Source organism: Ambystoma mexicanum, chromosome 7q (genome assembly GCF_040938575.1).
Source record: "Ambystoma mexicanum isolate Mex_15411 chromosome 7q, UKY_AmexF1_1, whole genome shotgun sequence".
NCBI lineage: Eukaryota > Metazoa > Chordata > Amphibia > Caudata > Ambystomatidae > Ambystoma > Ambystoma mexicanum.
Window position 1 is genome coordinate 404,738,121 of NC_090941.1, and position 26,698 is coordinate 404,764,818.

Sequence of the window (26,698 nt, forward strand, 5' to 3'; positions counted from 1 at the left end):
GATTTTCAATAGACTTATAAGTTGTAGATTCTGTTCTAGTTTTGCTCTTTTTCCCTCTTCATTCAACTGTGACGTCACAATGACAATTATACATTCCTCATTGTGACAAGCCTCTGGTATAAAAGGCTGGTCACCAGGGAGCTGCAGCATTGAAGACGAGGACCTTGGTCAGGGAGGTGCACTGCAGGAGCAAGCTGCAGAGGGGGTGACCACCACTTACTGATCTGGACCTTCCTCTCTGCAGCTCGCTCACCCTCTTACCCACTAGACCCTTTATCCACACCTCTCCCTCCCATACCCATCTGCCCTCCCTTTCCTCTTGTACTTCCCCCCTCACCCGCTTCCCCCATCCCTCTCACAGTGCCCTCCTCCGAACTCAACCCTCCCCCTCTGCTATCTAATTTACCTCCCTCTCATCCATGCCCGACCTACCCCTAATACAAATCCCCTTCATGCTCTCCCCATTCTCCTCTCAGCACTCACCCACCATACCCATCCCTGGTGCCCTGTCCTCCCTCCCTATCCAATCTTGCTACCATCAGCCCATCCCAATTCCTCTCTGATCCCTCTTCCCTGTAGCCTCGTCCATCCCACGTGCTCATCTGCCTCACACAACCTATCTCCTCTTGCCCTCTTTCCCCTCACCACTTGTCACCCTCCCCCACCCTCCATCACCATTCCTTTTCTACTTTCTACCCTCCCAGCTCCCCCCTCAAACCTCTTACCACATACCTCTTTCCATTTCCCATCTGATCCTTGCACTCTCTCCCTTGCCTAACCCTCCCGAGTATCCTTTACCTCAAACCACCTCTCCCATACGTCATGTTCCTGTTCCATTTCTTATTCCTCTAACCACCCTTTACACTATTAAGCTTCCCTGTAACCCCCTTCCTTCTAGCATCCCTGTTCTCCGATCTCTTACTACTACTTATCCCTTAGCCACATCCTTGACACAAGACCCATTGTCCTCTTGCTCATACCCCCTTTCACCTCAGTGTTGCCGGGTGAAATGAAAGATCTGATACTCAGGTAAGAGAATGAACGTATTTACTAAGTTACAGTGACAAGGTATATACATCAGGTAAGTCCAAGGGGGTAAGTAAGAAGGAAGGTACACAGGAGACATCCACCAACCTCCTCTCTCACAGGCTGCTTCACTCCAACTGACATTCATCGAGCCTATAGGGGCACTCACACCACAACATTCCACATGCCTAACATTCCATCAGGCATTCCCTCAGGCAAGCATTCATGCAGGACCAAGTCAGGGAACAGAAGACACAACACATCGCCCTCCTCAACACAAACCAAGGTAAGGGTACGGAAAGAAGTGCAAGGGAAAATACACAGGGTAATGAGAACAAAGTATGAAACCAACAACACCCTGGCCACCTCCACTCCAAACTCCAATCCAAATCCCACTGACTCCATTCCGAAGAACAAGAAGACATGCCTCATGCTCCTACCAACATAGTCCCTCCAACGACCTGCAAAGCAGTCAATCCGCTATACAATACGCTCAGAGTCTGTAGCAGGCCTACCACAGACACTCAGACCAAGGAACCAGCCTTAACTCTGAACACACCAGTATTGCCACACAATCCCAAAACAACACTCTCATTCATCCTGCTGCCAACAGTTAAGGTGTACTGAAACACAGCACACCCTACATCTTCTAGTATAGCACAAGAACAAATAACCAAAGCTCAAAATGCACAGAGCACAGACACCCACTACCGTGCATGGCAGGCGGAGAAGACAACCTCCTAAGATACTGGCGTCCAACTCCCCAAAGGCACATGCAGGAAACCCCCACAAGTGTGGTGTCCAACACCTCAATATTAGTAGCATGGGTGGCAGAAAACCCCTATAAAATGTGTGCCAGGTTCCAAAGCCCCAGAAATTGGCACGGGTGGCAAACACGCCAATAAAATGTGTGCCAAGTTCCAACCCCCAATACTTGTGGCATGGGTGGCAAAAAAACCCTTATAAAGCAAGTGCCTGGTTCCAAACACCAAAACTTGCACCACGGGTGCCAGAACACCCCTGTAAAACGTGTTCCAGATTCCAAACCCCCATATGGCAGAACAACCCAAAACAATTCAACCATCATACTATTTTCTAACTGTAACATTGTATTAATACAATACTGTAAAAAAAAATTCTAAACATCTGATAACTAGATTCTAACTTTAAAATGTGTTGTCTGAATCCGCTTGACCTGTGGAAAAATCCAATGTTAACCAAACCTTTTGTTTTTAAGGTGGCCACGTTTGTGGGGACAACACAAGGAAAAGGGGGGGCCCACAGTTCCAAGACAGCTATTCTTGGCACAGAATTGCAGACGTACTTGTGCATAGTGAGTTAATAGTAGGTTTAAGCAAATAGTACATTATAGGATGGAAGACGAAAAAAGGGATGCAACAGACCGGAAAATAGGTAAAGCAAGATAAATGCCTGCTGTCACCCAAACTGAGCTGTTAGGTATAACAATGGTGCAGTGTACTCAAATAGCTAGGGCAGAGGCTGGGCAAACAGTGTTAAGGTAGGGTGCGCAAGTTGGTTCCCCTTCTCCCTAAGGCAACAAATTGCGGGGCAGTGGGGTTCTTGTTAGGTAAACTCATACACGATAAAGTATGTAGGTAAAGTGTATTAGTGGAGCCGTACGCGACAGCAGGCACTGCTACAAGTGGCAGACTCCAACTGACATAAAATGACTCTAGAACACACACACATAGATAAACATTCTTACAAGAACTGTGTGAGCTCATAATGAAGGTTTAACTACTATAAGATGGAAAACACACGCATTTACTTAATTTAACTTGTGTATAAATATGTATAACTTTAAACTGGTTTGCTCACTTATAAATGTAGTGCTTGCTAATCATAACACATCTCCTCCCTTAACAATTTCTGAATTAGTTCATGCTACATAAAAGTCCTTGAGCCATGTTGGTCTATTTCTTGCTCTCTCTAGACTCATTCCATTACCTACATTGGCCTCAGAATCACCAACAGTTGTCCCCTTTGGATGATGTTCACTCTCCTTGTCACTGTTGTTCATGAATGTATCATTTGCTTCATTGTTGTGCTCCAAATGGTCACCTTCACCAACACTAGATGAACACTTGGCCAATTTAGACATTGACCAACATTCTCCCCCTTCCAGAATCACAACATTTCCTCTTACATCAGCGATCCTCTTAGGTCCAATAAATTTGCTCTCTACACATTTAGAACTTAATCTTGGATTTCTAACAAAAACCATGTCACCTTTTTCCCAATGTGCTTCCCTGGTTCTATTAACCTCACAATCTATATCTGCACTCTTTGCCATTTCTAGCCAACCTGGACAAAGTTTTGTGCCTGGTTGTCTTCCCTTCAACGACATAAATGGAGATATTATCGTAACCGAATGTGGCGTAGTACAATAGTTCCATACAATTTCTCTGAGTACATTCGACCATTTCAATCCTGAAGCCATTGCTAGTTGTATCCCACTCTTCACAAACCTGTTGGCCCTCTTGTTTGTGCCCTCCCTGTCTTATATGTGCAAAAGAATAAAATAGACACACCCCGGACGGGGAACGAGGCAAATTGAACAGGCTGCGAGAGTTCAAAGCAAGGTTTATAAGTAAATGGCATTCAAAAGATCTCTGTTGCCTCTGAGAGCGCTCTGCAAAAATGAACATTACAGTAAATTTTATAGGGTGAATGAAGCAACTATCATAGGATACTACGTTGGTCCCGGATTGGTCAGTCCATGCGGTGCCCTAGGTGTGGGTGGCATCTTTTCCTCCGGGTTGGTTGCTCGATTGGCGGGAGTATGGACATCAGACATCAGACATCTGTGCTCTGACTGGGTGAAGGTCAGGTCGCTGCGAAGCAGGGTGGTCACTAACTAAGTTAACATAATATATTTTCAAATACATGCATTAAATAACAATTGTTCAAAGTCTTTCAGTAATTTATCAAGTATCTATAAAAGTCACACGTATATCTATACTATCAATTACATTGGATTATACAGGTCTTAGGTTAAGGGTCTTGACCACTATAATACACTGGTCGTAGTGTGGGTCTGTGCTCACAACAATCTTTGGTATGTGGCATTTGTTAGTGGTAGGCAACGATATACTGTAGCAGGGGTCTAATGTTAGTTGGGGATCTGTTGGATGGGCAACTTGGCGTGGTCAGTGGTCTGGAACATAAAAGGAATACCTTGCATGGGCACAGGGTCACAACAGCAGTAAGTTTCCACTGGCGAGGGTGCGGGGGCAAGGACACGTTTTTGGAGATGAACGAGCTATGTGCTTAGCTCACACTGGTTCACACGCAGGACAGTGATCTCAGAGGAAGAGTGATGTGTTACATTCATTATTTGTTGCAAATAACTCTGGCTTCAGCGTGAGAATGGAGCCGCAGAGTTTTCCAGTCGGAGTGGGAACGATGGTGGGGGCCATGTGCCCTGTGCGTCTAGTCGTTGCAAGAAAGGAATGAGAAGCATTTTGTACTATCGCACTGAGGCCTAGTTACCAAGATGGAGTCGAAAGGGGGTACAAAAATGGATGCCCTGTGTCCTGCTCAGTGGTCCCATCTACGTGAAAGTCAACAAAAGTTGGCATCGCATAAGGGCAAGGGGCAAACACACTACTTGAGGCACTTGGTCCAAGTTTTGTACTGAGAAGTAAAGGATGCGAGGGGCCTACTGGCCCCTCGCTCCTACACATTCCCCCCTTTCCTTACATCTAAAGTAACGAATTATGACACTTGTTTTCTTTCATTCTCCCTTCGGTAATACTCAACTTCAGCAACTGCTGCGTCCCAGGCTGGGGTACCTTTTATTGGCATCCATGCTCTGCATACACTTCTCAAGCTATTTATTACCTCTCCTTGCATATTCATCTGGGGTACAGTTTAGGTATATCCCACCACCCCCCATCCAGGTCTACCCATACCTTGTTATACCAGTGCAATTCTGTTGGTTCCTTGATTGTGGTGTGGTGTAAATTATCAACTTTGTCCCCATATTGCCTGTAGATGGCAGTCATCCTGTATTTTGGAGTGTTATGTTCCCCTGTTTGTATTTGTGCATCTATCATGGTTGCTACCATTGTCGGTCGGCTCATTGTTACCATCATCATAGTTGAGGTAGGCATACTTTTTGCACAACACCGAAGGCCTAATTGGCACACGCAGAAGAATAGTAGCACAAAGACGATGATGGGGATGAGTATTTTCATCATCATCACATTCACCCATGATGGTATCCAGCTGAACAAGTTATCAAACCATGTGCTTTCTTCTGCTCCACCCTCTGTTCTCATTCTTTCTCCTAAATTGTGAACTGCTGTTATCACATGTGAGAGTGTCCCGTTATCTGCATCTTCAGATGGCACGAATGTGCAACAGGCCCCCCAATTTATCGGCAAAAACCACCGTCCATTGCTGTGAGGACATCTAGAATATATTGGTTTTGCATTGTCATTAGGCGTAGGGCACGGAGCTCTATTTTTATAACATTGAATCCTTCTTCAGTGTCGTTTGCCAGTTGGATTAGTTCACAGCGCACTATTTGTAACCATTTGGCATCTGCCCGTGCTTGGAGCCCTGGCACTAGGAGTGATGCGAAAAATGTCTCTGCAGATGAGAAAAGCTTGTACTTTTGTGAGATTTTAGCAAGGAGTTTTGATGATTCAGATGAAATATATTTGGATGATCTTTTGCTTCGGGACAACTTTGTTTTCAAATCATATTCTGACAACAGTTCATAGGCTAGAAGTTCTGTGTTTCTTTGTTTGGGCGCTGTCGATGGATCAGCCGATTGCCCTGCTGCCGATTTGCCAGCCAATTCTCCTGCTGCCGATTTGCCAGCCAATTCTCCTGCTGTTCCTTGGATATGGCTTTCTGGCACTACCATCAAATCTGTATGGAGGGTGGCTAAGGCGCAAGTACCTTTCCAGAATGCAGGTAGATGTAGGTAGGCTTGTTTGCCACAAATCCAGTACATGTCCATGAGGGCTGCGGTGCCTTTCTTCATATCAGGTATTATTACTGTCTTGTTGCATCCCCTTGCTTCCCCCATGTTCACTTTTCCTTCCCCATGGAAGCATAGTTTGTGCAGCATTTCTTTTTGTGTTTTTATAGGCTTTTCTAGTGCTGTGATCCATGTTAGCTTAGTGACGTGCTGTGACCACATGGGGGTGCATACTTCCTTTAACCATTGGAATGCGTCCTCGGATAATCCTCAGAGTGCTTCTGCTTTGCATTCGATAGTTTCATCATGCCACTTATTCTCTGCATACCTCGTCCCTTTGATGACAAGAAATTATTCCTTGCGGCCGGCTCGTACATGTTCTCTCATTTTCCCGCCTTTCTATAGTGACGGTGTGTGCCTGGAAGTTGCTTTTTATCCTGCACAAAACTAAGTGAATTAAACATTGGGCCTCCGACAAGGGCACTTCTTGTGGTGCCAACATTTTCGGTGTCCCTAATGCATTTGGTTTGAGTGAACAGACATAGCAGCTTTCATTTGTTGCTTGCTTTGCCGTAGCACTCATGTCTGAATACCATTTGTTAGATTGATCAGGGTGGCTGGGGTCTTCTATTTCATCTAACCCCAGGTCATGATAAATGTCGTATCTTTTCCCTCCCGCCCCCCTTTTCCTCCTTCTTTTCCCTCCCTCCTTATGTCTTCTCACTTTTTGGTAATGTATCGGGAACATCCCAGCCCAGGCTGTATCAGTGTCGTTTACCATGGCATGTGTATAATCGTTAGTAGCAGTGGAATATGAGGTAGGTTCTATGGTTGTCTGTACATGCATGCTTGTGTTTGCTGAGTTGCTCAGCCAATAATAGTCACCATCTTTTTCATTGGATTCATAATCATCACTCATATTTACGCCAGGATGTAACAAGGAGACAATTGTTGTGTCAGCTGGGGTTTGCTCTGAAGTTCTTGTTACATTTGTATCATTAATACCAATGGTATATGTTTCTCCCCATATTGTCTTTACTCCAGTCCATATTAAGGTTGACCCTTCTCGTATCAGCTTAGCCCCGCTACCCCCCTTGTGCATATCATTAACCAGCGATAAGAGAGTGTAGTACCAGGTCATGAAGAACAACATCACAGAAAGCAGTACAGCAGCGCATTTCAAAACACATTCAACATTGCTAAACCTCTTAGCCCTAATGGCATCCCTATTGCTATTGTAGGGGAGGACTGGCCGCGAGGCCCTCCTCACCTGCAGCCTTCTCCCCAGGTGAGGACCATGACTCGGTGGCCGTCCCCTCATGCCACCCGGGCCCAGGTGGAGGAGGGGTCACCCGCCGACGACATTGCCCACACATATCCGTTCCCTGCATATACCCAAATTCAGTTAGGCCTAGAAGCCATCTTGTTTAGCAAACATGGCGTGAGTTCAGCACACTGTAACGAGGCCCCCACCTTTGGAGGACCTTTCATGCATCTCTGCCGCCGCAGTAGCCTTGGTAGATCCGCTGCGAGCGCGTTCCCATGAGAAAGTCGGATATGAACTAACCCGAGATGCTAACATTGTAACATTATTCTCATCCACAATGTAATATCGCACCCTGCATGACCTGGTCCGCGAGGCCGGGGTGACGGGAAAAAAGCTGAAGCATCACTATCTGAAGAAAGTAGAAAATAATTCAAGTATTGGCATTAACAAACTACCTCGGGTTAAACAGATCATGTAAACTGTGAATAAACCATAAAGATGTAACGTTACATGATACCACCCTAGGTCTGGACTAGTGCTGCTACAACCACAGAGAAAGATGTCGGCCAAATGTATAGCCTTTACTTACTCATATATGTTTCCTTAATCACCTAACGCAACGAGCATCAATTTCTGTAGCCCATAACCTAGAACGACCTCGTGTAACGTTTAATGTACATAAAATAATCACATCATGTAGTAAATATAATGTTAGGTAACGAAAAGGTACTCGGACCGACTGTATTAAAGAAATGTGTAACGAAATGGAAATATATATGTGTGTTTAAATAACATCAAAATAAGGCGGAACATTATAAAAGTTCTGCATTTAAAAGTTAGCAACGCACGAGGAAAAAACCTTTGTGAGTATATGCAAGGCCATTCTCCCTCCCACCCTGCCAAGCCTGCCAGATAAGGAAGCTAAGGCCTGTGCCGCGCTCCCTCACCTCCCCCAACCAAGCTGGAGCCGCTTCAGAGAGTCAGAGGCCCCGGTACCGCATCCAAGGCCACAGCCCACCACCTGGGTTATTTACAGCACGGTAATAAACCCACGTTTTGAATCCTCTGATCTACCAGCACCCTCTAGTAAAGTCCACAACCCTCCCCCTAGACCACCCCAAGAACGACCCCCATCACTGGGACAAGACACAGAGACCCATTTATATAATAACTTCTAACGCGGCAGACAGGCATGTACCAGTCGTCTCAAGCCCCAAAACTCAGCCCCTCGACCTAGACTACCGGTCAATAGGACACAGGTAAATCTCACCCTAACCGACAATCACCGGACCTCTCAAGAGGTGCATTCCTCATGCGTTGCGTTTATTGTATAAGACAAACTGCTGAGCGATTTATTGATGAACTTAGATGTCGTTTCTTGAATAACTGCAGTGTGCATGGCCTAGGGCAAACGAGTCAGGAGAGGTATTCATCTTTGTCACAGGCTGCCCCAGCATACCAACACCGCTCGGATGACCTCAAGCTGGCCTGCCAGGCCCAACCCAACCCACGAGGCTGACCAGTGACGTCCTCACGCCAAGACCAACCGCGATGCAGCAACACCTATAGTTAGTCGACGCCACCCAATCCCAATTAACTTGTGCCCCCTATAGTGTGTAGGTTCTGATGACGTTTTTTGTATTAGAAATACGCCTGTCTTTGCTATTGTCAGACAGAGCGCTCTCGGAGGTTGCAGAGTTCTTTGCATGCCCTATTCTTTGGATAAACTCCCACTTACGCTCACCCGCACTCTGTCTTGGCCTTATTCCCACTACGGGAGAGTCCCTTATTGTCTCTCATTGCGGGGAGGATCGTGCTGAAATTGGGGGCGCTTCCTTTCACTATCTAACATTAGTGTGTTCTCCGCGAGTTCGCTTCGTTGGGCCATTTGTCACCTGGAAGGTAGATACTAATTTGTTAAGTCACCAGAATATGTACATTATATATATTTACATTTCATGTTCACTCATTGCTTCGTAACGGTTGCTGCACTTATTATTGTCATACATTTTTCTGCCAATTGCTTCAGTTATATCCTCTTTTTCTCCGTGTGATTTCATAACAAAAGAAAGTTATAGTGATGAAAAGAGGATGGAAGGAAGAAAGATGGAGACGTAGAGTGAGGCAAGTCAAAGGATACATCATTCTCTTTTTTCATTTGGTCAGTTCATTATTGCTGCCCAACCTCACTTATAGTACCACTTGCACATTCCTGTTCACTCTGAGGGAGTGTACTATCGCGTGCCCTCCTCACATCTGAGAGGTGCACCCAATATTTCAGTCCCTTAACCCTTACTGCGGTGGGCGTACTATAGATCACTTCATAAGGGCCATGAAACCTTGGCGAATTCCATCTCCTGACGAAACTCCTCACGTATACCTGTGCTCCTGGCATCAATGGCCCAGTTGGGCTGTCTGCAGCTGGCGTGGTAGTATCAGTTGCCACATTTTCAGTAAAAGGCGGTGCTATTTGTTGTGCTATGCTGCATACTGCGCGCGTCAGCTGAGTCAAATATTCCTTGAACTCTTCCCCCAGCACTGTGGCAGCCCTGTGTGCATCTGATGCTCTCCTAATCGGGGAGAGTGGTGTGTGTATTCGCCTCCCAGTCACAATTTCATGGGGGCCCAGATGGTGGTCCTTGCATGGTTGCGTTCTGAGTTGGAACAGTTCTAGGGGCAGGCAATGCACCCAGTTTTTCTTCAATGTATTACACAATTTTGATAACTTACTCTTGAGCAGGCCGTTGATCTTTTCCACCACGCCATTAGCCATTGGATGATAAATGGAACACAGTTTGTGCTTTACTCCCTAAAGTGATGTCACTTCCTTGAAGAGGTCATTCACAAAGTGTGTGCCGTTGTCTGACCGTATCACATCACATATTCCCCACCGGGAAAACACTTCTCATACTAGAAACTTCGCTGCACACTTTGCGTCTGGGTGGGCACATGGACCTGCCTCCACCCACCTTGAGAAAGGACATACTATCACAATTAGATACCTCGCTCTGTTACATCTCTCTCCCATATCGGCGTAGTCTATCAGAGTTCCCAGAATGGCCTTACCGGCCGTGGCAAAGTACCTCGCAATGTCCTTAATGTCATCCCTGAATTGTATGTTTGACATGTTGTACAATCTATGATAAATTTTGACAAATGTTCCTGTAGGTTGGGGACAAACCAATGTTCCTGGATGTCTGCGGCGATGTGTTGTTTCGCTACATGGGCTGGAAAGTGCAGCTGTTGGAATGCTAGTTCTAGTAGTTCTATCGGCATCACTACCTTACCTGTTGTCTCCTGCCTCCAAATGAGGTCTGTGGCTGATTGTTTACATTCGCGCTTGCTCCATAGTTCTTGCTCCTCCGGTGGTGCTCTCCTCTGCAGATCTATTAGCTGTGCTATGGGCGTGTTACTGTAAGGTTCTTCTAGTGGTTCTGTGATGGCTGCTTTGACAATGCATTCAGCCACTGGTGTTATATTAAAATACAAGGCCTCCTTCGCTGCTGCGTCAGCGGCCGGGCTTCCCAATGAGATTGCATCTGTGTTGTTGGTATGGGCTTGGCATTTCACCACCGCCACTACCGATGGCTCTGCTAATGCATCTATTAATTCATTCAATAGCTTGGCGTGCTGTACGGGTGAGCCATCCGCTCGTCTGAACCCTCTTCTGCGCCAGCGCGATTGTCCTGAATGGACAGTAGTAGTTGCATATGCTGAATCTGAGAATATGTGCATCCTTTGGCTGTGCGTAATGCTTCAATTAGTGCTGTTAGTTCAGCCTCTTGTGCAGAGTAATGGGATGGGAGACGTTTTTGGACTATTGTTTCATAGCTATCTTCCTCCATTCGTACTACCGCCATCCCTACATGCTTCTCTCCTGTTTCTGGGTTTATTGATGCTGAACCGTCTATTAAATATATTTCCCCTTTCTGTAGGGTGTTTTCACTTGCTTTGGGAATATCATCTCCCTCCCCCTCATAGGTGGCACAATCGTGTTCCTGCATATCCTCCATTGTACATGGCTCTGTAATGAATGTTGCTAGGTTTACTGTTTTACACCTGACCACATGCACGTTGGGGCTTGAAATTATTATCTCATATGCGGTTGCGCTCTGGGTTATTAGTGTTGATTTTGACTGCTCAATAATTGCAAATAATGAATGCTCTGCATACAATGTTACTGAACATCCCATTACAATTGTGGCACTTTTTTCAATAGCGAACGCCGCAGCTGCGAGAGCCTGTTTGCACGCGAAGTGACCTTGCATCACTGCGTCTAGTGTTCCGCTGTAGTAGGCCAATGGTTTGTGACCTAATGACGTTTTCTGTGTCAACACTGCCGACATCAGTGTTCCATTGCAGTGCGAGAACAAGAAAAATTCCCTCTCGTAATCTGGGTTCGCGAGGACTGAGGCATCTGCAATGAGGTCTTTTAATCTGAAGTACTGAGCCATCATATCATGTGTCCACATTATTGGGGCTCTACTTTTTTGCGCTTCTTTTAATGCTTGCAATAATGGGCTTGTGTATGCTGCATAACCAAGGATCCATGCTCGGCAATAGTTACATATGCCAAGAAATTTCTGCATGTCCTTCACTGTCTTTGGTATTATTATGTTTCGTATAGCAGCTGCCCTGTCTGGGAGTATTCGTTTTCCATCTTTTGATATCATCTGTCCGAGGTATGCAACTTCGGCGAGGCAATATTGTAATTTCCCTTTATCAACCTTGTACCCCTTGGTAGCTAACATGTTTAACAGTGTTATGGAGTCTTCTCTGCATTTTTCTTCTGTTTTGCTACAGACAAGTAAATCGTCTACGTATTGTATAATGGTGCTTTCTACATCTATATTTCCAATGTCTTCACGTAATACTCTGTTAAAAATGCTGGGGCTTTCACAATCAATATCCTTGTGGGAGTCTGCGATGTTCATATCTGTTAAATCCCAGTGTGAATGCTGTGAGATACTGCGATCCTGGGTCAAGTGGTATGGAGAAGAAAGCATTCTTCAAGTCAATCACAGTAAAACATGGAGATTCCTTGGGTATGCTGCACAGTATTGATACCGGGTTAGGCACTAGTGGGAACTCTTTTTGAATGATGTCATTAAGTGGCGATGATCTTGGATCATCCTCCACGCCCCTCCTTTTGCTTTTTTGATCAGAAAGATGGCTGTGTTACACAGGGAGCTTGATGGCACTATTTTACCTTGTTTCAGGAGTGCATGTATTTTCTCCCTAATCCCTTCCTCTTTCTCTCTGGATATTAGGTATTGTTTCACTCTCGGCGGTATGGAACCTGGTTTAAGGTTTATTTTTATTGGTGTCACTTCATGTAATAACCCTACATCATGGGGCCCTGTAGTGCAGATTTCTGGTGCCACTTTTGCCATGTCTTCCTCAAATATTGTTGAGGGGCCTTAACACTAGCCATAAGCAGGTTGTGTACCTCTCTGTACTGGATCATGATGTCACACGTTATGCTTATTTCCATTATTATTTCTCCATCATCTTCGTTGTCAGTGAATAATTCTTCGTCAGTTAGTTCTCTTAGCATTATGTTTGGGTCTATGCATAGCACAGTTCTCCACTCACACCCATGCGTGTCCAAGCCCATGACCACAATACATTTGCTCGATACCTGAACTGCCTCGATGTCTATGGACATTATGGTGCCTGGCACAACATCCGTGTTTACAATTGGGCGGAATATAAAGTCTGATGGTGTCCTCCATTCTTTTCTCGTTATCTCACGTACTACTCGGGCTAACACCTTGATGCATTAGATAAACTTGTCTATATCAATGGGTATTCCTCACACCACAACTTCATTCATTATTGTACTAATCATTAACATTGCTCTCACTGGGCATACTCCTAGGGTGGAACACACTATTCCCCGCTCGGTAAATAAAAGTGTCATGTTCAATTTACTTAGCAAATCTCTACCCAGCAAGTTGATCAGTGCGTCTTCGTGGTACAGTAAGGGTGTGCGCACTGTTTATCCCCCACCGTGATATCAAGATCTTTGGTGTAAAGAACTTTTAAAATAGCCCCAGAGAACCCCTCTGTCTCCAAATTCCTGCCTGAGAGTGGAAACTGCCCTTCCATAAGACATGATTTTTCTGCTCCTGAGTCTACCATAAAGATAAACTGCTTATTTCCTATCTCTGCCCCCACTAGTGGTTCCTCTTCTACACGTAGGGTGGTAGATAGGACTGGACACGCAAGTGCTCCCTGTGGGCTGTCCCAATCTGCGTACCTTTCTTGTCCGGGCACTGAGAAGACATTATCTCTAACTACTGTTGCACCACGGAACGGTGCAGGTGCACCATGTGCAGTTGTTGCAAGATTGTTGTTGCTGGCGTTTCCTACAGTGTTTTGTCTTGTCATTGGCTGTGATGCACTTTGATGTGGCTGCGAGGGTGGTTGTCTTTGCTGCATTTGGGGCTCATTATAACATTGGTCTTGTGGTCTTCCCCCTCCCATTACTAATCCATAGGGGCTACCTGGGTGTTAGCATCCCCATACCTGTTCATTGTTCATGGGTGGTTGCCCTTGGAAATACACTGAAGGTCGCATTCTGCAATCCCTTGAATAGTGTCCCCATCTCCCACAGTTCCAACATGACCCTTGCTGTCCTCCTCTCATCCCCTAGCACTGAATCCTCTATTCCCCATACCTCTGAACCCACCTCTCTGGCCACGGTACCCACTCGTCCTCTTGTCGGCCTTTCTTGCCACTGTGGTCCTCTGTATTGCTCCTCTCCGTCCCACTGTCCTTGTCCTCCCGCTGTCCACACCGCTGCTATTCCGACTGGCCTTCCCCCTGTACTCTCATCCCCCTCGTTCTCCCTATCTGTTGCCGCACTTGCGTTTATGGCGGCGACCTTCACTAATTTATTCTGTACCAGTTTCGCTTTGGCAGACAGCTGTTTTTGTGCTATCTCCTTTTCTCTTTCTTTGATCCTCCTACAGTGGTGCACAATTATGCTCTGAATTTCAGGCCAACCCTTGGCTTCTATCCCAGCTATCTTGTCCAAGGCCTTCTGTACCTCCTTTGGGAACCCTTTATTGATTATAAAATAGAACAAAGCGGTGGATTGGTTCCACGCCGTACCAGTTTCGCTTCTCCACAAGTCTTGCACCCGCAATATGAATTGCGTAGGGTCCTCGTTCTCCTCCATTGTACATTGCATTACCAAATGTAAATCTGAAATATCTGGAAATGTGCACCGCAATGCGTCCCATACTTGTGCTCGAACATTGTTAAAGGGCGATCCATCGTGGCAGTCACAGCTCATTGTTTCTCCCGGAAATCCTGCCTTTTCCCACACAGCATCTGCTTGATCACCGACGGCGGACACTAGCAAACTTTTTACATCACCTATCGCTAACAGTACTCCTGCCGTGTTCTTCTCAAACACATGTACCCATTTCCCCGCCCCTCCCGCAAGTGGGGGGGAGGAGCTTCAACAAGTTGTTTTTATCCATCTGGGCCCACGGGATATAGTGCAGCCTACCTGCTCCTTTATGTATTAACAGCATCTGCAACTTATGCTTCTTTCCTGTTTTACTTACTGCTCCTCTCTTCGTCTTTCTTACCAGCATATTCCCTACTCGCTCCCTTAATCTACCCTGACATCGTGGGGGTAATCGTGGATCCATGTCATCGAAATGATGTGGCAGTGGGGATCCTACAGCTGCCACTCCTTCCTCGTATTCGTCTAGATCGCTCCACACCTCCTCTACTTCCTCTTCTTGCTCACCATTCTCCTCCTGTCCTTCTCCGTGCTGGCTTTCTGGGGTGGCTTGGCGTATGATTCTCACTGGTTTATCATTCAGATGGAACAGGAACTCTCCTCATCGCCATTCTTTTTCTCGTCCTTGTGATGTGGGTGTTCCCTGAGACAATACGGACTGCACTGGCTCTGGCATCGCTGGGGCTAATTCCCCTGTTGCACTTAGCGGCGGTGTGAGATCTGCTGCGGACAACGGTGGTACTTCTCCACCCCCGGTAGCATTTGGCCTCGGTCACACAGTGCCCTTAGCCATGTTATTTCCATTTGTGCATGCGCCAGCTAGCGATCTAAATCTCTGGTTAATTGCGCTAAATTTACAGGGGGTGCACTTGTCAGGCATAAAGGCCTCCTTTGTCATATGGTGGTGGTGCCGTGGCTACCGCTCCATTTGAGGGAGTGGGGTAGGGCATGCTGGTATATATAGAGGCTTGCTGTATCCTACTGTTGGTCGTGTCATTAACGGGTATATTTTGGTTGCAGCGTTGTCAGCTGTGGTCGTTGTGCATTCACCCTTTGTTTTTCCGCTTACCTCTTCCTGCGTTTTTGGTTTTTCCATTGTTTTTTCTGTATTTACCTCTGCTGTAGGGGTAACTTCCTCGAACATTTGCCACAGGTCCAATACTTCCCTTCTGTTCTGCTACTGTTTCCCCTTATATCTTGCCAATAAGTGTGTGGACACTATATCTAACACCCTTTTGTCAAACGACCCCCCCTCTGGCCAAATTGGTGCCACGCTGTCCCCTTGTATCTCCGTCACCCACTGATCGTGGTATTTTTGTATCCTGTCATTATATAGTGGGAGGTGCTGGCAAATATGGGCTAACAGTGTTACTCCCCCCATGGCGGTGTTCCTTCCTTCACTTCCTATACTTGCACCCGATTCTCCATCTGATCACACCCTCCAACCACCTTTTCCCTTTATAGGTCAACAATATATTAAGCGTTCTCAATTATTGATAGTTATTGCACATCGATACTCAAAAATCACCTTTGTAATTATTGCCTTTCCAATTTCAATAGTTCATTTTTCGCATATTCAACCCCTTACCAGCAAATCACTTACAGCATTTTGACATGCATGGAAATAACAGACAAAAAGAAAAAGACATATGACATATAACATGCACATGCACTACCTGCGTGCTTTTATCTCCCCCTTGTTCTCGTTGCTACCCACTTTTTATCCTCCCCGTTGCCTACTCTTCGCATTCACTCACCTCTCTTGCACCCTCCTATTCTTCCCCAAGATTTCTTCCTTACACGGAAAAAGAATATTCTAAATAACTACTCCGAGTCTACTCAATATACGAGACTCCTACTGTTTTCTCTTTATCTCCACTTTATCTGCACTGGACGAGACAATGCTACACGGCACAGCCATCTACCCCGTTTGGGCTAGGATACCTCTTCTCTTCTTCTTCTTCTTACTTCTCATGAAACCTTATGGCCATATAAAGGCTAGATCAGAAAAAGCCTCAGCATCATTCACACAGTCCCTATTCTCGGCTTTTAACCCACTACCACCTGTTCCCCTGTTCCCTTATTTTCCCCCTTACCTTTCCTTGGGAACTTTCGCAACCGGCACTCACATGTTCAGTCAGGTACTCCGAGGGTCACCGTTCATGGTCTGAATCTGACCCCAGTTAGGTCCCACCCCAACCAAGCCGTGGCCCGCCTCGGCGAGCAGCTTTTTCAGTTGGGTATTCGTCAACCGGGAACCCTTGACCCTTTCTTGTAGTGCGCACAGGCTGGTCGGCCGTGGAGGCAATGGTTTTGCTGGGGGGCGTCCCGGATCTCACCGCACGGCGTGGGCCTCAAGGCACCTCTCCAAATCATGTCGCAGGGCATCACCAAATGTTTGTGCCCTCCCCGTCTTATACGTGCAAAAGAATAAAATAGACACACCCCGGACGGGGAATGAGGCAAAGAGAACAGGTTGCGAGAGTTCAAGGCAAGGTTTATAAGTAAATGGCATTCAAAAGATCTCTGTTGCCTCGGAGAGCGCTCTGCAAAAATTAACATTACAGTACATTTTATAGGGCGAATGACGCAACTAACATAGGATACTACGTTGGTCCCGGATTGGTCAGTCCATGCGGTGCCTTAGGTGTGGGTGGCATCTTTTCCTCCGGGTTGGTTGCTTGATTGGCGGGAGGATGGACGTGAGGCATCTGTGGTCCGACTGGGTGAAGGTCAGGTCGCTGCGAAGCAGGGTGGTCACTAACTAAGCTAACATGTTTTCAAATGCATGCACTAAATAACAATTGTTCAAAGTCTTTCGTAATTTATCATGTATCTATAAAAGTCACACGTATATCTATACGGTGGTCAGTCATTTTTTCGAAAAATAAATGTCGAATGACAATTTTTTCGAAAAAATAATGTAAAAAAAAAAAGTCGAATTCCATTTCTTTTTAATTATATATTTATTTTGGGGTCCGGGAGTAAAAAAAAATGGGTAAAACAAAAAAAAATTAAAAAAAGGGGTTTGGGGGGGAACCCCCCAGAAACCCCCCATTTCGAATAAAAAACGTATTAAAATAAATATTCAACTTTTTTTTTTACATTATTTTTTCGACTTTCGACATTTTTGCATTCGGAAAAATGACTATAAAACGTTTGATACAAAATTTCCTCAAGAAAGCCAACATTCTATCTGAGCAGAACTGTACACCATTGTCGGTGACCACCTCTGTGGGAAAACTCTGCCTTTGAAACGCTTCTTCAAAAAATTATATAATTTCTGTAGTAGTGGCCTCGCGGAGTGCCTTCCACTCAATCCATTTAGTATGATAGTCTACTAGTACTACTAAGTATTTATAGTCATCTCCAAGGTTTTGTATAGGTCCCACTAATCAACAGCTACTACACTAACCGGAACTATTGAGACTTCTCTGGTTGTCTTGCTTTTATCACTCTTCTCACACTCTCTACAGTTCCTGAGACTCTTCTCCGCATCACTATCTATCCCTGTCCACCAGAATGACTGCCGCAGATACCTTTTTGTACCACCCATACCCAAATGTCCCTGATGAGCTATATTTACCAATTGGGACCTGACACCACATGGGTGCACAACCTTGTTTCCCTTCCTGAGTTTATGTCCATCTTCCGACGAATTCAGTTCCTCTCTCACTCCAAAGTACCTTTCATAATCTCTCCCAATCTCATTTTTGTGAGGCCACTCTTCTCTTGTCCACATTTTGATTTGACTCAATACAGAATCCTCTTTATCTGCACTTTCCCATTCACTTTTGTCAATGGCATTACACTCAAGCTCAGAAATATTGAACTCCTGATTACCAGGAATTTCACAGTCTTCATTGTTTCCCACTGGTAACCTGGATAGGCAGTCCGCCACAACATTTTCTTTTCCAGGTATGTAACACTCTTTGAAATTGTATCCCAGCAACTGCACCATCCACCTAGATATTCTTGGGTATCCCTTGGCCCACTCAACTCTGCCCATCAACTGAGCTAATGGTTTGTGGTCTGTCCTCACAAGGAAAACCTGACCCCCCAAATAGAACTTAAAATGTGAAATGGCCCATGACACTGCCAGTGCCTCCCTTTCTATGACCGAATAATTCCTTTCCGCCCCTCTCAGCAGTCTTGATGCAAAGGCTATTATGTGTTCAACTGTCATGCCTGCTGCCTCTGTTCCCCCTTTTCACAGAGGACGTCAAGTTCAGACGTATATGCATTACACCCATAGAACAACTAGACCCTTCTTTTCACATTGGAAGCTGTCCCATTCGCTTCGGGCAAGACAGCTGAGACGAGGTGTCCCGCGGTAGTCACGTGATTTGTTACGTGATGCTGTGGTACGCATATATACAATCAAGGATGCTGACCCGGCGCTTCTGATTGTTTGTGTTCCTAACCGAAGCTCCGGTATTAAACTCCTTTCAGCAAGTTTGAATTCCGCTCTCCTCCTTCAAGCTGCATCTTTTTTGCCGTGCTCCTTCCCAGGACCAAACGGAGCTTATCCCGCTCCATTCCACACACGGAACGCTCCCTCCACTCCTTCAAGTGGCATCTTTTTCCCCTACGCTCCTTTCCAGGACCAAGCGGAGTGTATCCCGCTCCATTCCACACGTGGAATGCTCTGCCCCCGCTGTCCTTCTGTCCACCAGGGCATCTTCCGTGACCAGGACATCAAGCGGAGTAGTGTCCTGCTTCCATTGTTACCAATGGAACGTTCCCGCTGTATTTCAGCCCAGCAGAACGTCTCTCCCTACACCGCCTCTCCAAGCCGGGAACACCTGAATTCCAGCATTCCTTCTGCCGTCTATTGTTTCACGCGGGCATCCAAGGCAATTCAGCAGGGAGAAAGAAAGTGTTTATCAGTGCTCTACCCCGCTGATGAGATCCTGTGATAGTGTTCTATCAACACGCCATAAGACTTCAAGTAAGAACTGTCAGCTATCATCATTTGTGTATTTAATTTACATTCAGTTGAACATTACAATTACTGTACTTCAAGGGCATTTTTGGAACTGCCTCCAAAGAATGGAAAACTTTACTTTTGCATGAACATTGGTTACATTAAATGTGCACGAACTTTGGGATGCTATCCTGGTGTGCACCAACCCGGCTCTAGCGTGACCCTTGTGTCGCTCAGGATTAGATTCCCTACTAACCTTACCCTTTTCCTAGCCGTTGACTCGGGATTTGATTTATGTTGTTCTACAGACCTTCAGTTCCTTCACCACAGGTTAGTTTGAGATGTATATTCTTGGTCTATAATATTGTCCCACTTGAGATAAAATACTTATGGTACTTTCTTTTACAGGTTGGTGTGTGTTCTCCTTGGCCCTTTCCATTAATTGCTCACTCTGTCTGTTCATTTAGTAGACAGATTGCTTTATCAATTGGAAGGTCTCTTATTGATCTTCTAGCAGTCTCTCTGGCATACCTGTACGGTGAACACCGGATATAGCAGATTCACTGCGTATCCTTTTCTAAGGTCTTATTGACCCCTTGTATCCTTTACGAATATTCTGGTTATAACTGATTGTAGTCTGTTTATGACATCAACCTTACCAGAATCATATTGAACCAAGGCAGCACCCAATCCTAGAATACTGGCATCAACTGATAACATGGTTTTCTGCCTGAAACGAATCCCCCCAAAGATGGTGCTTGAATAATTCCCTTTTTAATTGCTAGAAAAGCCTCTTGACATTCTTCGGACCACTCATATTTCACCCCTTTCTTAAGCAGGTATCTTAAAGGAGATGATATTGTCGCAAACCCATTTACAAATTTGTGGTAATACTCCACCAGACCCATGAAAGAACGTAATTGGTCCTTATCTTGGGGCTGAGGGGCATTGCTGATACTTTCAATGAGTGATCCTTTGGGGGGAAATACCATCTTTAGATATCTTGTGGCCTAGATACTCTGTTTCTTTGACAGCTATCTTACACTTATTCCTCTGACCTGTCAAACCTGCTTCTCTAAGTCTGTTTAACACAGCTCTCAACACTTTGTCATGCTCACACTCATCGTTCTCAAACACCAGTATATCATCCTAAAACACTGTTACTTTATCTAAACCCCTCAAAACTTCCTCCATCACTTTCTGGAATACAGACGCAGCCGATGGCAGTCCAAATGGCATCCGCTTCAATTTGAATGTGCCCTCGGATGTAATAAAGGCAGTCAGATGCTGAGACTGTTCAGATAGAGGAACCTGGTGATATGCTGCTGAAAGATCAATAACAGAAAACAACTTGGGTTCACCTAGAGTGGCAAGGGTTTCTGATATATTGGGTAGGGGATGTCTCTCTACCAATATGTTCTGGTTAAGACTACGTAAGTCTACACATAGGGCCTCATCACGAGTTGGGCGGTAATAGCCCTACCGCCAAACCCCCGGCACTAATAGCACCGGATCATGGGTTTTGCAGAAGGGGTAATGCCCATTCCCCACTGAGCCCATTCGGGAATTCCCCTTCCCCATTGGGCTCAAAGGGGAATTTTCGCGCTCTTACCGCTGGCAGATTTCCCGCCGGCAGTAAGAGCGCAAAATTTCAGCAGATGTTGCCCCAGCTCAGAGCTGGGGGGAAATCTGCCAAACCCTTGATTTGGCAGACCCTTAAATGCAGCAGTAATAGCGCTACCGCCGCATTTAAGGGTTACCGCCAAACTCGTGATGAGGCCCATAGTCTTAATTTTCCATTGCTTTTGGTAACTAATACCACCGGTGACAACCATTCTGTGGCCGCAACTGGCTCAATCCCGCCCTTGTTCATGAGATCATTCAGTTCATCACGTAGTTGTCCTTTCATGTTCAGCGGTACATGTCTCACTGTGTGAACTATAGGCTGTGCCTCTCCCTTGAGCTTGATATGATGTTCCACACATTTGAGCCTTCCTAAGTTTTCAGTGAACACTTCTGGGAACTCTCTGGACCACACTTCCTCTATTTCAGCAATGGTAACTGGTTTGTGCGCACTCGCTTGCACTCTCACTCCTAGTTTTCTTTGCTCCTACCAACCTAGTAGTGAGGCACCTTTCTTTGCTACTAATATGTTAGCCATGCATTGTCTCTCCTTGTATTTCACTTGCGCATGAGACTGCCCCAGAATCTCTATTGACGACTCGCCATACCCGCATGGTTGAATATCCGTTGGCTCAAGCGATTCTTCATCTTTTCTTAGGGTTTTCATTAGAGTAGCTTGTGATATGATAGTCCATGGTGAACATGTATCGACTTTCATCACCATCTTGCACCCACCAATTTCAAATACATCTACGGGTCCCTTCGTCTCCCCAAAGATTGCTGAAATTTCAAATACATGTCTAGCAGCAGTCTCTTGCGTGGTCGTAACTTCTTGTGTATTGTAGCCCATCCGGTTGTTTTCTTCATTGCTTCCTCTGGGTTCCACCAGATTGATAGACGAGCTCTTGCAAACATTGGCAAAATGCCCCTTGCCTTTGCACCTAAAACACTCGGCAAACTTGGCTGGACAAGTGGGGTAATTCGGACCGTGTTTAGGACTGCCACACCTGGTGCATTTTGTATTCCACACCACTCTTCTGTTTGTGCTGAAACTAGGTTTTCTCCTTTGATCAACCGCACATACAGCATGAGGGTTCTGCTTATCGACCTTCAACTCCTTGATATATTGACACGTCTGCTCTATACTCCTGGCCAATTCGATCGCCTCTTCCAACTTCATGTCCTTGGGGAGTAGCTTTTCTTGAATCCTTACATTATTCATGCACCTCACAAGTTGGTCTCTTATCAGCGAGTCAGTCAATGGCTCGAAGTCACATGTATGACTCAATGTCCTTAGCGAGGCAACATAAGATTCAACCAACTCAGATGATTCTTGTGTGCGCTGAAAGGACTTATGCCGTTCGAAGGTTACGTTCTTTTTGAGCACAAAGTGTTCCTCCAATTGCTTTAAAGCCATGGCATAATCATCTGCATCTCCTGTTTCTGCTCCTTGATTCCTCGCCAAACCATCAAAAATACTGCATCCCTCCGCTCCTAGGTAATGTACTAGTAATGCCTTTTTCCTCGCTGAGCTGAACCTATCACCTCCCATAGCCACGAGATAATTCTCGAAAATGTCCTTCCATATATCCCATCTGATGGGTGGGGGGCCAGGCTCATTCACAAAACATGTGGGTGGAGGTATTGTTGCTGCCATACTTGGTTCAATAAGAAATATCAATGCAGGCAGGCGTTGGCGCAATACTCCAGGTAATAACACAAACAAAATATCCAACTAAACAGTGCTCTGTGTATCCTTCTTTTTATTGAACTTTGTCAGATCAGCTCAGATCAGCAGTGACAATGCTGTGAGTACTTCCACTTTCTTGTTGTGACAACACTCTGGGAAGTGTTATCCAGTAATATGTCCCTGTGTGCTCTATGGCTTATTGTGCACCGAGATGACAGCTCGGATCAGCAGCGGCATTGTTGCGGGCACTTCCCTTGCATCTCAGCTGTGGATCAGGTTGATATCATAATGCCCGGTTGGGAGGGCGAAAGCCAATCGCCCTCGTAGGGGCGTTGCCGAGCAACAAGCACCACAAAGGAGAAGGAGAGTGAGTGGAACAGGCTCCTGTAGCGCCCACTGCTGCGTGCGTGCAGCCACGCCCCTTGGCGCATGCACAACAATGAATGACCGTCAAATGTAAACAAAGCAAGGCTTGCGGAATGCGGCCAATGCGTGGGCTCGAGCAGAACAGGAGGGGCGCTCCATCTGCTCTGGGGCCCGCTAATCCCTGAAATTAAGGCACGTTGGTGCCGACGGCCCCCAACCCTCCCGGACACACCTCCTGACCTTCCTTCTTTCGCCTGCTGTCGCGCATGTTCCAGTAGGCAAACCGGCAGGGCAGTGACCCAAGGAAGGTGCCGCCAGCAGTCAGATGCGGGGACGCGCTATCCGAAAATCCTTGTCGCCATTGTTAGGTAAACTCATACACGATAAAGTATGTAGATTAAGTTTATTAGTGGAGCCGTACGCGACAGCAGGCACTGCTACAAGTAGCAGACTCCAACTGACATAAAATGACTCTAGAACACACACGCGTAGATAAACATTCTTACAAGAACTGTGTGAGCTCATAATGAAGGTTTAACTACTATAAGATGGAAAACACACACATTTACTTAATTTAACTTGTATATAAATATGTATAACTTTAAACTGGTTTGCACACTTATAAATGTAGTATTTGCTAATCATAACAGTGCTGTGGTGGGCGCAACTGGGGGGGATAGCAGGATGCGTAACGGGCAAGAAGGGAGTAAGGCAAGGGGACAGTAGCACCAAAGAGGATTCTCTCTTCCTCGCTCATATGGCACGTGCATAAGATATGGTATGTATAGCACACGTGTACACAAGTGTTTCACGGCGTGATGAGGCGTAGGAAGTGGATAAGGGGGAAATAGGACAATGATCTTCCTAGGACCAGTGACAATGAGGTCGCTCAAGTGCATGGAGGGGAAAGAAGGCAAGGCTGACATGGCAGTGAGAAGGTTGCCACCTCAGCCAAATGCCCTAACATGGGAACTAACATGTGAGTGTAAGTCAGGTTGGGTTGCGCAAAAGATTAGCAAGTAGAGTTTTCGCCCAAGAAATATTGGTACTAAGTTGAGTCCACACCCCTAGTTCATAGCCAAGTTTAGGTATGAGCAAGAGAAGTGGAACACAAAGCAAAACGGTGAGGGACGTTCACCAGCTAAAATGCAACTAGAGTTTAAAAAAAAAATACAAAAAATAAAAACGGTGTAAGCGATCTAGGAAAGTAATAGTAGAAAAGTGAATGTAAGGGAAGAGCCCTTTTTCTTTGTGGCTGGGCATTGCGGGTATATTGACTTGCTGTTTTTTAAAAGCCCATAATAACATCCATCGTGTGTGGGATCTGAATGGCCAGGCAGTCTGTGTTGTATTGAAGAAATTGCAAGTTTGGTTTAAAAAATTAGCTGAGGGATTAGGAAGAGGTCTTCCGCAAAGGAAAGAAGAAAAATAGATATAGCGCTTACAGTTTTGTGTCAAGGGAGGCACTGGCATGTGTAACTTGAAATCACTATCCTCCCGAGAGTACCATATGCGCTGGTCTATCCCAAGAGTGGTAAATGTGAGGACGTTTAACAAAAGAAGTTCACAGTGCAAGTGGAGGACGTTCAACAAGGGAGAAGAGGTTACAGTGCAGTTGGAGTACAAGATTACACGGGATAGCTCAACTAGTTTGGGAATCCGTTTGATGGGTTTGAAAGCAAGCATCCCCCATAAGGCAGTAACCTTCCCACAATGAGAGGCAATAAAGGACACACCCCAGGAGGGAATGAGACCAGGACCAAGTGCGGGTGATGTGAAAAGAGTTTTTATATACTCAATATAGGGCATGCAAAGGACTCTGCGAGCTCCGAGAGCGCTCTGTCTGACAATAGCAAAGACAGTCATATTTATTACAAAACTACATCATAAATCCTGTACAAAAGGCACAAAAGGCACAAAGGTCTCAGGGATTGGGTGGCGTTGACTAAGCTATAGGTGGTGCATCGATGAGCTGCTCTAGGATTGGTGGACATCTGCGTGGTGCCAACATGGGGTGGACGGGTCAGCTGGGCTCGTCGGGGTGGAGCTGCCAGGCCGGACACGGTCTGTGTCGATGATTGGTGGCTGCACTAACACTTTGCCCTTTTAGCCACACACACACAAACACTCATCACATTATATGGCTCCAGTTGTCCTGCAAATCCTACAATAGGTCAATCTACGATCACATGAGAGACAGGTGAAGCAACATGCAATGTGAAACTTCACCAATACATCAGTGTACAACTGCTTTTGACCTATTGACCGAGTGTCGTAAGTCCAGGTGTATTGTCAGAGGGCACGGGGTGAGCTGCCTTGCCATTTATTCTGTTAGATGTGGTTAACGATTACTTTATGATATGTTAGTACAGGGGTGAATAACTGTCTCTATGGCCCATTAACTTGAGGTGAACTGAAGTACTATTGGATTAGTAAGGGCACATCTCTGGCCCCTCAAGGCGGTGGGATTTAGGACCAGGTTGCACATAATTCATTTGGCCAAACTATGGCGGCCTCTGACATGGGGGAGGTAAATACTTGAAGCGGGTCCAGCAGGAAAGTGGAGGGGTGAGGCTGTGCTGTTCGAACACTAGCAAGCCCTGGCGGGCCTTGACGGGAGGAGGGGGAGATGGCCTTGTAGCTCTAAGCGATTCTCTGTTCCTGGACTACACAATATAAGGGGAGACAGTTACTACAGTTGGTAGCATTAGGATGATTACATGTTTCTATCATTTATAAATTTGTTTACTGCTTCATACATAACAATGGGGGTTGGCCAGCGGCACATGTACTACATAACGTTAGTTGAACACATATTGATAATTCATAGGACATACAAACGAATAACAACATGAGGTAGTGTCAGGTTGGATTGTATACGCAAGATCAGAGAAGCAGTACGGTTGTTCACATTCTTGTTCATAGCAAAAACCGGCTCAATGCCCTTGGCAGCGGTCCACTTTTTAAACCGTGTTTCACTATATTACACACAAGTATTTTCTGTAACGCTTTTCGCTTTATCATTTGTACATTAGCAGCAATCATTAGTTAGCATAAGGCAGAATCTATCAAGCCCTTTCATTAAACCTTCAAGGCACATGGTATTTTGCAGTGGGCAGAGGTTCAGGGAGGAAGGTTATTGACACCATATATTTTAAATGTTGGGGGTTAGATGCAGGGTCAGGACTTGTTTGATTGGGATGGTTCTTGTTATTTTCCAGACTCGAGCTGCAAGTCAGGTCACTTCTAGGACAGTGATGTACTGCGGAAGGTAAATGATACAGTGTTTGTTCTGATAATTGTTCGTGTCTGGTTGCTCGTGAGAACGGGCCTTCAGTGGATCTGCCATGGGGTGGAGGCGCGGGGGGAAGTGCATGGCTCCCTGTGCACGGTGAACGGTGGCACAGCTACAGCTTTCGCATGTAGGCTATTTTGCTTAGGGTTTGGCCTGTACATCTAAAATGGAGTCTTAGCGTTTTCAAAATGGTGTCTATGGTATGTTACATTACGGGTCGTGTGACCTTATGTGTCGATCAGCAGCCATCCTGCCTCCCGGGCCAGGTGCATGGGGGGCCGCTGACAAG